This window comes from Chelonia mydas, chromosome 1, assembly GCF_015237465.2.
Source record: "Chelonia mydas isolate rCheMyd1 chromosome 1, rCheMyd1.pri.v2, whole genome shotgun sequence".
NCBI classification, from domain to species: Eukaryota; Metazoa; Chordata; order Testudines; family Cheloniidae; genus Chelonia; species Chelonia mydas.
Genome location: NC_057849.1, coordinates 95,991 through 110,901, shown reverse-complemented (window position 1 = coordinate 110,901; position 14,911 = coordinate 95,991).

Genomic DNA, 14,911 nt, shown 5'->3' with positions numbered 1-14,911 from the left:
AGCTGTGAAGGCCACTGGGGTGGGGGGTGGGGGGTGGGGGGAGGGAGGGATTGGGAGTTACTTGCTCCCTTGGGCCCAGCGTGGGAGTAACTTGGGTCCGTGATCCCTGGCCACAGGGTGCTGCTGCTGGCCCGATGGCCCCAAGGTGAGGCGGGCAGTGCGGATAGCGGCTGCCTGGAGCGGGCCTGGCTGGGCAGATGCCCTTCTCGTAGGTTGTGTCTACAGTCCTGAGAGAAAGCAAGCCACAGCCAGGGACCCTGCCCAACTTTCCCAGCTCGAGGCCAGGACTGAGCTGGTTCCCTCTCAGCATCATTCGTCAGTAATCTTTGAGCCTCTTAACACCACAGTGGATAAAGGGGACCTGCCTTTTGTAACTGGACTTTCAGAAAGGATGGGGTTGAGGGGCTGCGCTGCCCCTCACATCCTGCCCCCTGGCAAGGCACTGAGGTGTGGGGGCTGCCCTGCCCCTCACGTTCTGCCCCCAATGGGGCACTGTGGCCAGGTGCCACGCTGCCCTTCATGACCTAGGGGGTAGGGCCTGACCTGTTACTATTTCCTGGTAGATGGAATTTGGCACTTGAATTAGGGTTTGGTGTAACCAGTCAGGAGGCCCAGCCGAGTCCCTTGGGTGTCAGGCTCCTGCCCACCCTCACCTCTTATGCTGGCATCTCTGGTGGTGAAGTCACAAACAGGAAATCCTGCCAGGATGTGCTTGGGCCCCGATTCCGGATGTTCCCAGCCATCAGCAGCTTCCTGCATCCAGATGGAGGTTAAAAATAAGTGAAGAAATCAGGCACCTGCTAGGCCTATGAGAGTCCCGGAGCTCCAGGGAGAGGGGGCAGGATTCCCCTCAATGGGAATGAACTGTCTGGGTAGCAGCACTCCACTCCTGGTGAGACTGCCTCAGCACCAAGGTCACACCATTTACCCATGTCCCTGCAATGTTGCCTGGGTGATGGGAACTGGTACCTTGGCTTTGTAGAATCGAAGCTATGTTTGCACATTGCTGCGAGGACAGGTTCGGACAAGGCTCTCCAAAGGTTAGTGCAGGCATGGAGCCGACCATCTGGCTGCCTCTCCTCTGTTGGCCCTCATGAATGACCACACAGTGTTCCTGCTGATGGGTGCCTCCTGCATGTTCCCATCCTTCAGGTTTTGGTCAGGCCCAAACTGAAGCCCTGAGTGCAAGGCCCATCGTAGGGCTGTGTGAGATTGTCTGCTGCAGGGGCGGGGAGAGATGGAGGAGGATATGGTTTCTGTTAATTTGTTTACAAGAATGTTTACAATCATGGAAACTCTGTATGGCTCTGACAGCCCCTTTGGAGACAGCTGGATTGAGCAACAGCATCTGCATTACACTGATGCTGCAGATCCCCTGCAGAGAGGGTTCTTTGGCCTGCCCCCTCCCTTCCACTCTCAGCTAGTCCTTCTCCTGGGGCCCACGACAGGATCGATCCCTATGGGCTATTTCCTAGGACTCTGCCCTGTCCAGTCCTAACCATTCTGAGCAGGGGAGCTTCCACCCCATTCTCTGGAAGACAATTCCCTGCCTAATATCTCACTCAACAAATAATGTGACCAGCCTCTGCATCTACACAGCCTGAGGTGTCCGTGATGGCCCTGTTCATTCTGATTCACCTATCCCAGCCCTCGGTTCCCACCTGCCAACTCTGCCAAGGCCCCTCAGTTCCAACTAGCAGCCCGCTTGGTATCCCTGTCCTGGGCGCCGAACACAGCTCACTTGGTGTTACAGGACCACCTAGAGGCCAAGGCGCCAGTGTGCCAGGCGCTGTACAAACACAACAAGACAGTATCTGCCCCAGAGTTTATGATCTAAGGTCAAGACAAGAGGCAGCAGGTGGATAAAAGAAACAGATGGGAAGCACCAGGCAACTGTGAGCCGTTTGTGATGTTCACTAGTGGTTTGTGTTCACAACACAGCAGCTGCCTGACCATTGCCAAGTGTTTACAAAACACCACAGCATAAGTGGGTTTTAAGGGGAGATTTAAAAGGAGAATAATGTAGTGGCTTTGTAGATTATTACACGGAGCTACTTCCACGTATAACAGGTAGTGTGGGAAAATACACAAGGCTGCTAGTTGGAAAAATTGACAAATTACCTCAATCCACTTGATATCATTTTGTGAGGAGATCACAGTTTGTTTGGTAAAGGTAATTGAGTTGACATAACAGACTTCTGTAAGGCATGAGATGTAGTCCCATACAACATTCTGATTAAAAATTAGTTTTATACAATATATTTGTAGCCCATATTTAATGGCTTTAAAATTGGTTAATTGTTCTACAGTAGCTTTCACTGATCAGAAAGCAAATATGAAATCATTACACAGGGAATCCTGAGCAGAAGTGGGGAGGTGATATTACCTCTGTATACTGCTCTTGGTGAAACCGGCACTGGACAGTGTCCAGGTTTGGTGACCACGCTTTACAAAGAATGTTGAAAAATTGGAAAGGGTCAAACCTGCCTCACAGTGAGAAGCTAAAGGAGATCAATCTATTTATTTTAACAAGGAAAAGGTTAAGCAGTGAATTGATCATGGTCTGCAAATACCTACATGGGGAGAAGATTTCTGATCGTAGATAGTTCTTTACTTTCACAGACTTAGGCAGAAAAATTCCAACAGGAAATAAGAGGCAACTGTATAGCAGGGAAGGGAATGAACTATTAAAAAAACTCACGCAGGGGTGTGGTGTATTTGCTATCACTGGGCGGCTGCAAATAGAGACTGGGCATCTGGTTGTGAAGATTTGCACTAGCTCAGGGAGAAGTTGTTGGGCTGGATGCAGTAGTCACAGGGTGACCTGCTCTGGCCTGTGTTATTCAGATGGTCAGACTAGCTCATAATGGGCCCTTCTGGCCTTAACATCAACTAATCTCTTTATCTGGGAATCCCAGTGTGAAGGACCTGCTGTTATTTGGGGATTCTCCCAATTAGACTGAAGAACTGTGTCAAACTGTGAGGTGAATAAGGGGGAAACCAACAAACACCTTCTAATCTGGTAGCCAAGACAGGATTGAAACCTACATTTCTAGCAGTGATTAAAGTGTGTGTGTGCTGGGCAGGGGGGAAGGGGGGACAAGGGAGCAGAAGCACGGAAAAAAATTCAGTCGAGCCAAGTTGCTGAGGGGTGCTCTTTAAGCGCTATTTTACCAAAGCTGCTGCTCCCAGATTATAATAGCCCTCCTACCACAATTTTCAGACCATAAGAACATAACCTAAGAACACAAGAATGGCCATAAGGGGTCAGACCAATGGTCCATCTAGCCCAGTGTCCTGTCTCCCGACAGTGGCCAGTGCTAGGTGCTTTAGAGGGAATGAAAAGAACAGGCCAATCAGTGAGTGATCTATGCCATCATCCAGCCCCAGCATCTGGCAGTCAGAGGCCTAGGGACACTCAGGGTATGGGGTTGTGTCCCTGACCATCTTGGTTAATAGTCAATAGATGGGTCCCAAATCGGTCTCTGTAGACGCGCGCGCGCGCGCACACACACACACACACACAAAAGTGCACTGGGTCACAGACATATTTTTTTTAAAAATGGGGAAGATTACTTAGGAGGTGCACATTTTTAGTACCCCAGGGGAAAACATCCTGATTGGCTGCTTTCCCCATGTTACCCTCTTCCTGGGGAAGAGCAGCCAATCACCCATCAGGGCTGCTGCTGGGGGCAGCAGGCAGAGCTCTTCCCCCATCCCTCAGGAGCCCTCACCATTCTCCGAGGATGAGTTCAACATTCTCAAAGTGCTCACAGCTGCTCCCCTCTCTCCCCACTCCCCTGCTGCTCCTCTGCTCTGTGCCCCTCCACCCCCCGGTTCCTCCTTGCACACTAAGCCTGGGAAGGGGAGAGGGGGATGGAGGTCTCCTTAGCTGCAGGAGGAACATAGGGGAGGCTGGAGGCAGGGGCAAGAACTGATGTGAGGGCAGAGTGATGGGGGGGGGCAGAATTGATTTGGGGGTTGTGGGGTGAACCAGTTGCTGGGCAGGGGAGATGGGCTAATGTGTGAGTGATAATAGACACCCCCCGTGCCAAAGACACACCCTTTTTTTCCAGCCCACTTTAAGAACGGCCCTTAACCCCCATCTCTTCTTAGTTCTTGTCCTGGCCGCCTCTTCTAACCTCCTCCTCCGGAGTCTCTTCCTCCATGCTTCTGCAGCACAGCGACCTCACTTGGCAGGGATTACCCGGCAGTACATGCCTCGTTCTGGTAGATGCCTCTTAGAAAGCTGCTCACTTAGGCCTGGACTTCCTCCCTTGTAGCGAACAGTCTCCTTCTGTTCCCCTGGAAATCAGCTGGGAGGAAGCAAGATGGGGAGGTGGTTTCCGAAATGCTGTGGATTGTGATTACAGACTTCATCTCAAACTCCATTGGGGGTGGGGAGAGCAGGAATGGCTGCCTGGGGGACTTGAGTTATTTTGGTGCAAGTTGAACATGTGCCTTTGATCAACACTGCTCACGGACAGATGCAAACCTGGTGGCGAGGGGCTTGTTGGCGTTTTGTAAAGGGAAGCAAACAATTCGGGGAATGTCTCTTCTCAAGGAACAAGCTGGTTGCTTTGGAGGATCCGGAGCTTTCTAAATATAGAGAGGGGATTATTTCAGAATGGAAAATGTTTGTTCAGGAAGGAAAGGCTCTGAGATCAGCCGACTTGAAACTCACCCACATGCTGTTGACTCCAACAGACCTCTCCAGCTTGGGAGCAGGGAGCCGGGGTGTGGAGACTGCGGGGAGGAGGAAAATCTCCAGGCATTACCCATCAGTGCCTGAATTTGTTCTCATGCAGTAGCCTTCTCTCAGCTCTGGGCTAGCATTTAGGGACAGGTTTCAGAGTGGTAGATGTGTTAGTCTGTACCAGCAAAAAGAACGAGGAGTACTTGTGGCACCTTAGAGACTAACAAATTTATTTGAGCATAAGCTTTCGTGGGCTAAAACCCACTTCATCGGATGCAGGCAGTGGAAAATACAGTAGAAAGAAATATACATATATATATACACAGAGAACATGAAAAAATGGGTGTTGCCATACACACTATAACGAGAGTGATCAATTAAGGTGAGTTATTATCAGCAGGAGAAAAAACCTTTTGTAGTGATAATCAGGATGGCCCATTTCCAACAGTTGACAAGAAAGTGTGAGTAACAGTGGCAGGGTGGGAAATAAGCATGGGGAAGTAGTTTTATTTTGTGTAATGACCCATCCACTCCCAGTCTTTATTCAAGCCTAATTTAATGGTGTCCAGTTTGCAAATTAATTCCAATTCAGCAGTCTCTCGTTGGAGTTTGTTTCTGAAGTTTTTCTGTTGTAATATTGCGACTTTTAGGTCTGTATTTTAGTGACCAGGGAGATTGAAGTGTTCTCCAACTGGTTTTTGAATGTTATAATTCTTGACATCTGATTTGTGTCCATTTATTCTTTTACACAGAGACTGTCTGATTTGGCCAATGTACATGTCATAGGGGCATTGCTGGCACATGATGGCATATATCACATTGGTAGATGTGCAGATGAACGAGCCTCTAATAGTGTGGCTGATGTGATTAGATCCTATGATGGTGTCCCCTGAGAAGATATGTGGACAGAGTTGGCAACAGGTTTTGTTGGAAGGATAGGTTCCTGGGTTAGTGTTTTTGTTGTGTGGTTGCTGGTGAGTATTTGCTTCAGGTTGGGGGCCTGTCTGTAAGCAAGGACTGGCCTGTGTCCCAAGTGAGAGTGACGGGTCATCCTTCAGGATAGGTTGTAGATCCTGGATGATGTGTTGGAGAGGTTTTAGTTGAGGGCTGAAGGTGACAGCTAGTGGCGTTCCATTACTTTCTTTGTTGGGCCTCTCCTGTAGTAGGTGACTTCCGGGTACTCTTCTGGCTCTATCAATCTGTTTCTTCACTTCAGCAGGTGGGTATTGTAGTTGTAAGAACGCTTGATAGAGATCTTGTAGGTGTTTGTCTCTGTCTGAGGGGTTGGAGCAAATGCGATTCTATCATAGAGCTTGACTGTAGAGAATGGATCATGTGGTGTGGTCAGGGTGAAAGCTGGAGGCATGTAGGTAGGAATAGCAGTCATTAGGTTTCTGGTATAGAGTGGTGTTTATGTGATCGTCGCTTATTAGCACCATAGTGTTCAGGAAGTGGATCTCTTGCGTGGACTGGTCCAGCTGAGGTTGATGGTGTGATGGAAATTGTTGAAATCCTGGTGGAATTCCTCAAGGGCTTCTTTTCCATGGGTCCCGATGATGAAGATGTCATCAATGTAGCGCAAGTAGAGTAGGGGCGTTAGGGGACGAGAGCTGAGGAAACGTTGTTCTAAGTCAGCCATAAAAATATTGGCATACTGTGGGGCCATGCGGGTACCCATTGCAGTGCCGCTATGAGAACATCTTTTCATGTTTTCTGTGTATATATACCTCTACGCCGATATAACGCAGGTTCGCATACAACGTGGTAAAGCTCTGACATGCTGCTCTGAGCAGAATGTTAAGGGTGCCGGGCCGGGCTGGGGCTGAGAATTTGGATAAGGGGCAGAGGGTCTCGGGGGCAGTCAGGGGCTCCCTCCCCCACAGAGTCTGGGAGGCACGAGCTGCGGGGGGGGCACTTTTGGGGGCCCCGCAGTTCCAGAGTGGCCCGGGGCATTAGCAGGGGGCAGGGAACAGCCCGCTCCACTTCCCTTGCCCCGGCCCTGGACGTGTCGCTCGGTGGAGGGAGTTTGGGGGAAGAGATCCCCCAGCACTCACTGGCAGCGGCAGAAGCTGAGCAGCCCGGCCCCAGCCCGCTCTACTCCACCAGCTCCCAGCCTCGGCGCTCCGCTTCCCGCTGCCGGTGTGTGCAGGATCTTTCCCCAACCCTCCAGCGACACGGCTGGGGTCGCGGCAAGGAAAGCGGAGAGGGCTGGGGCCACTTACCACCACCGGTGAGTGCGGGGGGTGTCCTTTCCCCAACCCCTGCACTCACCGGCGGCGGGAAGCGGAGCGCCGCGGCTGGGACGTGGCGGAATGAAGCGGGCTGGGGCCACGTTGCTCCGCTTCCTGCCACTGCCGGTGAGTGCCTGTCAGGGAGCGGGGTGTGTGGATAGGGGTTGGAGCAGTCAGGGGACAGGGAGCAGGTCAGGAAACGTTTAGGGGGCAGTCAGGGAACAAGGAACCGGGGGGGGTCAAAGCAAGTTTGATATAATGCGGTCTCACCTATAATGTGGTGAGATTTTTTTGTCTCCCGAGGACCGCATTATATCGGGGTAGAGGTGTATATATATCTTCCGACTGTATTTTCCACTGCATGCATCCGATGAAGTGAGTTTTAGCCTACGAAAGCTTATGCTCAAATAAATTTGTTAGTCTCTAAGGTGCCATTTAGGGACAGGTTTCTGAAGCAGAGACACATGTGGGGCCTGGTGAGTCCTCCTGGGAGAGAAGGAAGAAGAAAAAAAACAACCCAAACCCTGAATCATAAGGTTCCTCTTGGTTTTAAATCACAGACAACTGGGTTCTATCTACCACGCTTCACACATGCTGAGTACTAGATCATGCCGAATATCCCCAGCAAGCACCCCCACCCCTACACACACCCAGGTGAACAAATGGCATCAGTCAACATAGTAATAATGCACATACACACTGCCACAAACACAGTACTCTCTAGCTATACTGCAGCAAAAGAGAGAGAGAGACACACACACACACACACACACAAACAGATAACCTGGTATGAAATCGCTCCATCTAGTGGTAATTTTTATTTACAAAGTTTACAAAAAAAAAAAAAGGAGTACTTGTGGCACTTTAGAGACTAAAAAATGTATTTGAGCATAAGCTTTCAAGAGCTACAGCTCACTTACTGTAGCTTACGAAAACTTATGCTCAAATAAATTTGTTAGTCTCTAAGGTGCCACAAGTCCTCCTTTTCTTTTTACGGATACAGACTAACACAGCTGCTACTCTGAAACAGTTTACAAAGTAATTAGTATGATTATTTATTATCTGTATTGTGCATTATCTGTATCACCAGGAGCCCTAGTCACACACCAGGACCCCATTGGGCTAAACTTATTGTTACATTTTCATTAATTACAACAGGCAAAACCACTTGTTAATATGTAGTCGAAGTTGCTGTGTTGCCTGTAACGTGCAGTTTAGCGACCTCAGCACTGTGCTGCTGAACTATGGGTAAATATCCAAACTCACAGTCGCCCAAAGCCCGCAAAGATGCACACGTAAGCCACTCCATTGCATTTCTCAGAACCTCGCATGCTGAATCACAGCCCCCTTCCCACCTGCAAGGTCAGATACAGCCCCCTGATACTGCTCCTCACTTCGCCCCTCCCTGCCTTCCAGACGCGGCCCTCAGGTACCTGTCCCAACTGCCATGCCTGGAAGCTGCCTTGCCAGATACATCCCATTCCAGACAGTTTCAAGCCAGTTTCTCTGGGCTATTACTGACATTGGAGAAGGGCAGTTTATCTGCAGAAGAGTCACATCAGTGATTTCTAGAGGTCTGAGCCGTGAACCTGATAAGAACAGCCATACTGAGTCAGACCAATGGTCCAGCTAGCCCAGTATCCTGCCTTCTGACAGTGGCCAGTGCCACATGCTTTGGAGGGTGTCATAAATATAAACGGAAGATTATACACCTTTAAATCCCTCCTGGCCAGAGGAAAAACGCTTTCACTTTTTAAGAAGCTAGGATAACCTCGCTGGCACCTGATCAAAATCTCCAATGAGGAGACAAGATACTTTAAAAGCTGGAGGGGGGGAGAAACAAAGGTTCTCTCTGTCTGTCTGTTGTCTTTTGCCGGGACCAGAGCAGGAATGCAGGTCAGAACTCCTGTAAAGGGTTAATAAGCAATCTAGTTAGATATGTGTTAGATTCTGCTTTGTTTAAATGGCTGATAAAATAAGTTGTGCTGGATGGAATGTATATTCTGGTTTTTGTGTCTTTTTGTAACTTAAGGTTTTGCCTAGAGGGATTCTCTATGTTTTGAATCTGATTACCCTGTAAGGTATTTATCATCCTGATTTTACAGAGGTGATTCTTTTACTTTTTCTTCAATTAAAATTCTTCTTTTAAGAACATGATTGCTTTTTCATTGTTCTTAAGATCGAAGGGTTTGGGTCTGTGTTCACCTATGCAAACTGGTGAGGATTTTTATCAAGCCTTCCCCAGGAAAGGGGGTGTAGGGTTTGGGAGGATTTTGGGGGGAAAGACGTTTGCAAGCATGCTCTTTCCCTGTTATATATTTGCTAGATGCTTGGTGGTGGCAGCAATAAAGTCCAGGGGCAAAAGGTAAAATAGTTTGTACCTTGGGGAAGTTTTACCCTAAGCTGGTAAAAATAAGCTTAGGAGGGTTTTCATGCAGGTCCCCACATCTGTACCCTAGAGTTCAGAGTGGGGAAGGAACCTTGACATGGTGGCAGAGTGGTGGGATTAACTTGAAATCATTTTGAGATCAATTTGAGATTTTTTTTGAACCAGAAGCACAGATTTTAAAAAAGGACATTTTTTTTCCCTTTGGGCTGCTAGAAATCAGGTTTTAAGCTGAAAGCAGTTAGAGTTTTTTTGTCTCTGCTTGGGGGCCACAGCAGAGACAAAAGGGAATTGTCTTTTGTGAGCTGGAGTTTTCTCTACCTAAAGGCAGGGTAGTTAACCTGCTGCAGGGAAATTCACAAGTCTTCACAGACCTGAAGTTGTTTTTTAGCTAAGAGCAACTAGAGGGGTTTTCTCTCTATTTGCCTGGAGACAAAGGTGTTAGTTTTTGGGTTTTTTTACGGATTTTTCTGTAGGCTGACAACACTGTCAGAGAACATCGGGATCTGATTACAGCACAACCTATATATATATATATATATATATATATATATATATATAATTTTTTTGACAAGCCAAGTTTTTTTTGTTGGTTTGTTTTGTTTGTTTTATTTCTAACTCTCGAGTGTAAAGTTAGTTAAAAACAGAGAGGCAAACATGACAGAAACCCAGGCACAACACAAATTGGAGTTAACCAGACTGGAGGCAGCAAAAGAGGCAGAAAAAGCCCTAGAGGCTGCCCACAGGAGAGCTATGGAGGCAAGGGGAAAAGAACTGGAGGAGAAGGAAAAAGAGGAAGCATACACTGGAGATGGAGAAGGTAAGGGCTGAGCAGAATCTACTGGATAACCCTAACAATCCTTCCCAACAATCCACAAATGGGAGCGACTATGTCCACAGTATAATGAATCCAGTGATATTGCTGAATATTTTCTCACCTTTGAGAGACTGTGCACTCTCCATAAAATTCCTGAAGCTCACAAGATGACCACATTGCTCGCAAAATTGTCTGGAAGAGCTCTGGACATATTCAATAAGATGCTTATTGATGAGGCTTCTGACTATAATAAGTTCAAGGATTTGGTTTTAAAGCAATTTCAAATTACATCTGAAACATACAGAGTAAAATTTCAAACCCTCAGGAGAGGGCCTGGACTAAGTAATGTGGCTTATCTAAACCAGATGAAGGATCTGTTAAATAAATGGGTCCAAGGAAGGGGTGTCACTAGCTTTAATGGAATGCGTAATTTGATAGCTCAGGAGCAATTCCTGAATATGTCCAAGGAGGAAATAAAACAGTGTTTATGGGATAAGGAAATGGACTCAGCAGAAAATCTTGCTTCTTATGCTGATCGATACGAGCAATCCCAGACCGCCAGAGAGGCAGGGCAAGCTGGAACAAAATGGGTGGAGGGAGGAGAGAGGAACAACCCTGGTCGCAGTTGGAGTGGATACCAAAAGGGACACCCTCAGACCACACCCTACTACCGGGGGCAGCCCAAGGCCCCAACTACACACCAAGGAATACTCCAGACACTTTATTGTCCTTCCACACTGTTCTCCAGCAACCCACCTCGCCCCAGTGACCCGTCAGCTGGACGATGTTTTAAATGTAACGAACTCGGGCATGTGAAGGCCAACTGCCCCAAGAACCCCAATAGATTACAGTACATTGCACCAGAATCACACCAGAGGTCCTCAGACCCAGACACCTCCCAGATACCCTTGGAGCGGAGGGAAACTGTGAGTGTGGGCGGGAAGAAGGTCACCGCGTGGAGGGACACCGGAGTACAAGTGTCAGCTATACATGCTTCCTTAGTGGACCCCAATTTAATCGACCCAGAGATCCAAGTGACAATTCAATTCTTCAAGTCTAACTCTTTCAATTTGCCTACAGCCAAGTTGCCTGTCCAGTACAAGGGCTGGTCAGGAACATGGACTTTTGCAGTCTATGATGATTATCCTATCCCCATGCTGTTGCGGGAGGACTTGGCCAATCATGTGAAGCTAGCCAAGAGGGTGGGAATGGTCACCTGCAGCCCGGCTAAGCAAGCCGTCATGCCTACCTCTGTTCCGGAAACTTCTACCAGGACCCGGTCAGAGGTGATAGAACCAGACCCCACACCAGCGTCTGTAACAGCAGTAGTGGATCCAGTCCCAGAGACCCAGACAGAGCCAGTCCCAGAACCGGAACCGGCAGAACAACTAGCACCAGACCCATTGCCAACACTGAATCCAGTGCTTGCAACCCCAACACCAGAGGGCCCCACCGAACCTGAACCGGCAGCAGCCGATAACCCTACACAAGAGGCTCAGCCGGAGCCTGAACCCCAACATAGTGCACCAGCGGAGAGCGGTTCACAGTCAATGGAAACAGCCCCATCCTCTACATCGCTTCCAGAGGGACCAAGCCTAGGTCCACAATCCAATGAGGAACTGATGTCTCCAGCATCAAGGGAACAGTTCCAGACCGAACAGGAAGCAGATGAAAGCCTCCAGAGAGCTTGGATGGTGGCACGGAGCAACCCACTGCCTCTCAGCTCTTCTAATCGATCCAGGTTTGTTGCATAAAGGGGACTTTTATACAAGGAAACTCTTTCTGGTGGACACCAGGAAGACTGGCATCCTCAGAGACAGTTGGTAGTTCCAACTAAGTACCGGGTCAAGCTCTTGAGCTTGGCCCACGATCATCCTAGTGGCCATGCTGGGGTGAATAGGACCAAAGACCATTTGGGGAAGTCATTCCACTGGGAGGGAATGGCCAAGGATGTTTCTACCTATGTCCGGTCTTGTGAGGTATGCCAAAGAGTGGGAAAACCCCCAGACCAGGTCAAAGCCCCTCTCTAGCCACTCCCCATCATTGAAGTTCCATTTCAGCGAGTAGCTGTGGATATTCTGGGTCTTTTCCCGAAAAAGACACCCAGAGGAAAGCAGTACATACTGACTTTCATGGACTTTGCCACCCGATGGCCGGAAGCAGTAGCTCTAAGCAACACCAGGGCTAAAAGTGTGTGCCAGGCACTAGCAGACATTTTTGCTAGGGTAGGTTGGCCCTCCGACATCCTCACAGATGCAGGAACTAATTTCCTGGCAGGAACTATAGAAAGCCTTTGGGAAGTTCATGGGGTGAATCAGTTGGTTGCCACCCCTTACCATCATCAAACAAATGGCATGGTGGAGAAGTTTAATGGAACTTTGGGGGCCATGATACATAAATTCATAAATGAGCACTCCAATGATTGGGACCTAGTGTTGCAGCAGTTGCTCTTTGCCTACAGAGCTGTACCACATGCCAGTTTAGGGTTTTCACCATTTGAACTTGTATATGGCCGTGAGGTTAAGGGGCCATTACAGTTGGTGAAGCAACAATGGGAGGGGTTTACACCTTCTCCAGGAACTAACATTCTGGACTTTGTAACCAACCTACAAAACACCCTCTGAACCTCTTTAGCCCTTGCTAAAGAAAACCTACAGGATGCTCAAAAAGAGCAAAAAGCCTAGTATGATAAACATGCCAGAGAGCGTTCCTTCAAAATAGGGGACCAAGTCATGGTCTTAAAGGTGCTCCAGGCTCATAAAAGGGAAGAGTCATGGGAAAGGCCATTCACGGTCCAGAAGTGCCTGGGAGCTGTTAATTATCTCATAGCCTTCCCCACCTCCAACTGAAAGCCTAAGGTGTACCAGATTAATTCTGTAAAGCCCTTTTATTCCAGAGAATTAAAGGTTTGTCAGTTTACAGCCCAGGGAGAAGATGATGCTGAGTGGCCTGAAGGTGTCTACTACAAAGGGAAAAGTGCTGGTGGCATGGAAGAGGTGAACCTCTCCATGACCCTTGGGCGTATGCAGCGACAGCAGATCAAGGAGATGTGCACTAGCTACGCGACTGACTGAACGGGCATACCACTCCATTGACACAGGTAATGCTCACCCAATTAAAATCCAACCTTACCGGGTGTCTCCTCAAGCTAAAACTGCTAGAGAATGGGAGATCCAGGATATGCTACAGATGGGTGTAATCTGCCCCTCTGGCAGTGCATGGGCATCTCCAGTGGTTCTATTTCCCAAACCAGATGGGGAGATACGTTTTTGCGTGGACTACCGTAAGCTAAATGCTGTAACTTGCCCAGACAACGATCCAATGCCACGCACAGATGAACTATTAGAGAAACTGGGACGGGCCCAGTTCATCTCTACCTTGGACCAAGGGGTACTGGCAGGTACCGCTAGATGAATCCGCCAAGGAAAGGTCAGCCTGCACCACACATGTCAGGCTGTATGAATTTAATGTACTCCCTTTCGGCTGCGAAATGCACCCGCCACCTTCCAAAGACTTGTAGATGGTCTCCTGGTGGGATTAGGAGAATCTGCAGTTGCCTACCTTGACGATGTGACCATATTTTCGGATTCCTGGGCAGAACAACAGAACATCTACAAAAAGTCTTCCTGCGCATAAGGGAGGCAGGACTAACTGTTAAGGCTAAGAAGAGTCAAATAGGTCTAAACAGAGTGACTTACCTTGGACACCAGGTGGGTTAAGGAACTATCAACCCCCTACAGGCATAAGTGAATGCTATCCAAAAGTGGCCTGTCCCAAAGTCAAAGAAACAGGTTCAATCCTTCTTAAGCTTGGCCGTGTAGTACAGGCGATTTGTACCGCAATACAGCCAAATCACCACCCCACTGACAGACCTAACCAAAAAGAAACAGCCAAATGCCATTCAGTGGACTGAAGAGTGTCAGAAGGCCTTTAACCAGCTTAAAGTGACACTCATGTCTGACCCTGTGCTAAGGGCCCCAGACTTTGACAAACCATTCCTTGTAATCACAGATGCGTCCGAGCATGGTGTGGGAGCAGTTTTAATGCAGGAAGGATCGGATCAAGAATTCCACCCTGTAGTGTTTCTCAGCAAGAAGCTGTCTGAGAGGGAAAGCAACTGGTCAGTCAGTGAAAAAGAATGTTACGCCATTGTCTACGCTGTGGAAAAGCTACGCCCATATGTTTGGGGACGGCGTTTCCACCTGCAAACCGACCATGCTGCGCTACAGTGGCTTCATACCGCCACGGGAAATAACAAAAAACTTATTCAGTGGAGTTTAGCTCTCCAAGATTTTGATTTCGACATCCAACACATCTCAGGAGCTTCTAACAAAGTGGCTGATGCACTCTCCCGTGAAAGTTTCCCAGAATCAACTGGTTAAAATCATCCTTGAGATGTGGAAAATATTGTTAGTCTTTATATACTTGGTAGTATATTTATAGGTGCATGTGTCTTATTAACTCTGTTTTCTCCTAGAGCTCCAGGAAGAAATCACAGCCAGCGTTTCACCCTATCTGTGATTTGGGGGGGCGTGTCATAAATATAAAGGGAAGGGTAAACACCTTTAAATCCCTCCTGGCCAGAGGAAAAACCCTTTCATCTGTAAAGGGTTAAGAAGCTAGGATAACCTCGCTGGCACCTGATCAAAATCTCCAATGAGGAGACAAGATACTTTAAAAGCTGGAGGGGGGGAGAAACAAAGGTTCTCTCTGTCTGTGTGTTGTCTTTTGCAGGGACCAGAGCAGGAATGCAGGTCAGAACTCCTGTAAAGGGTTAATAA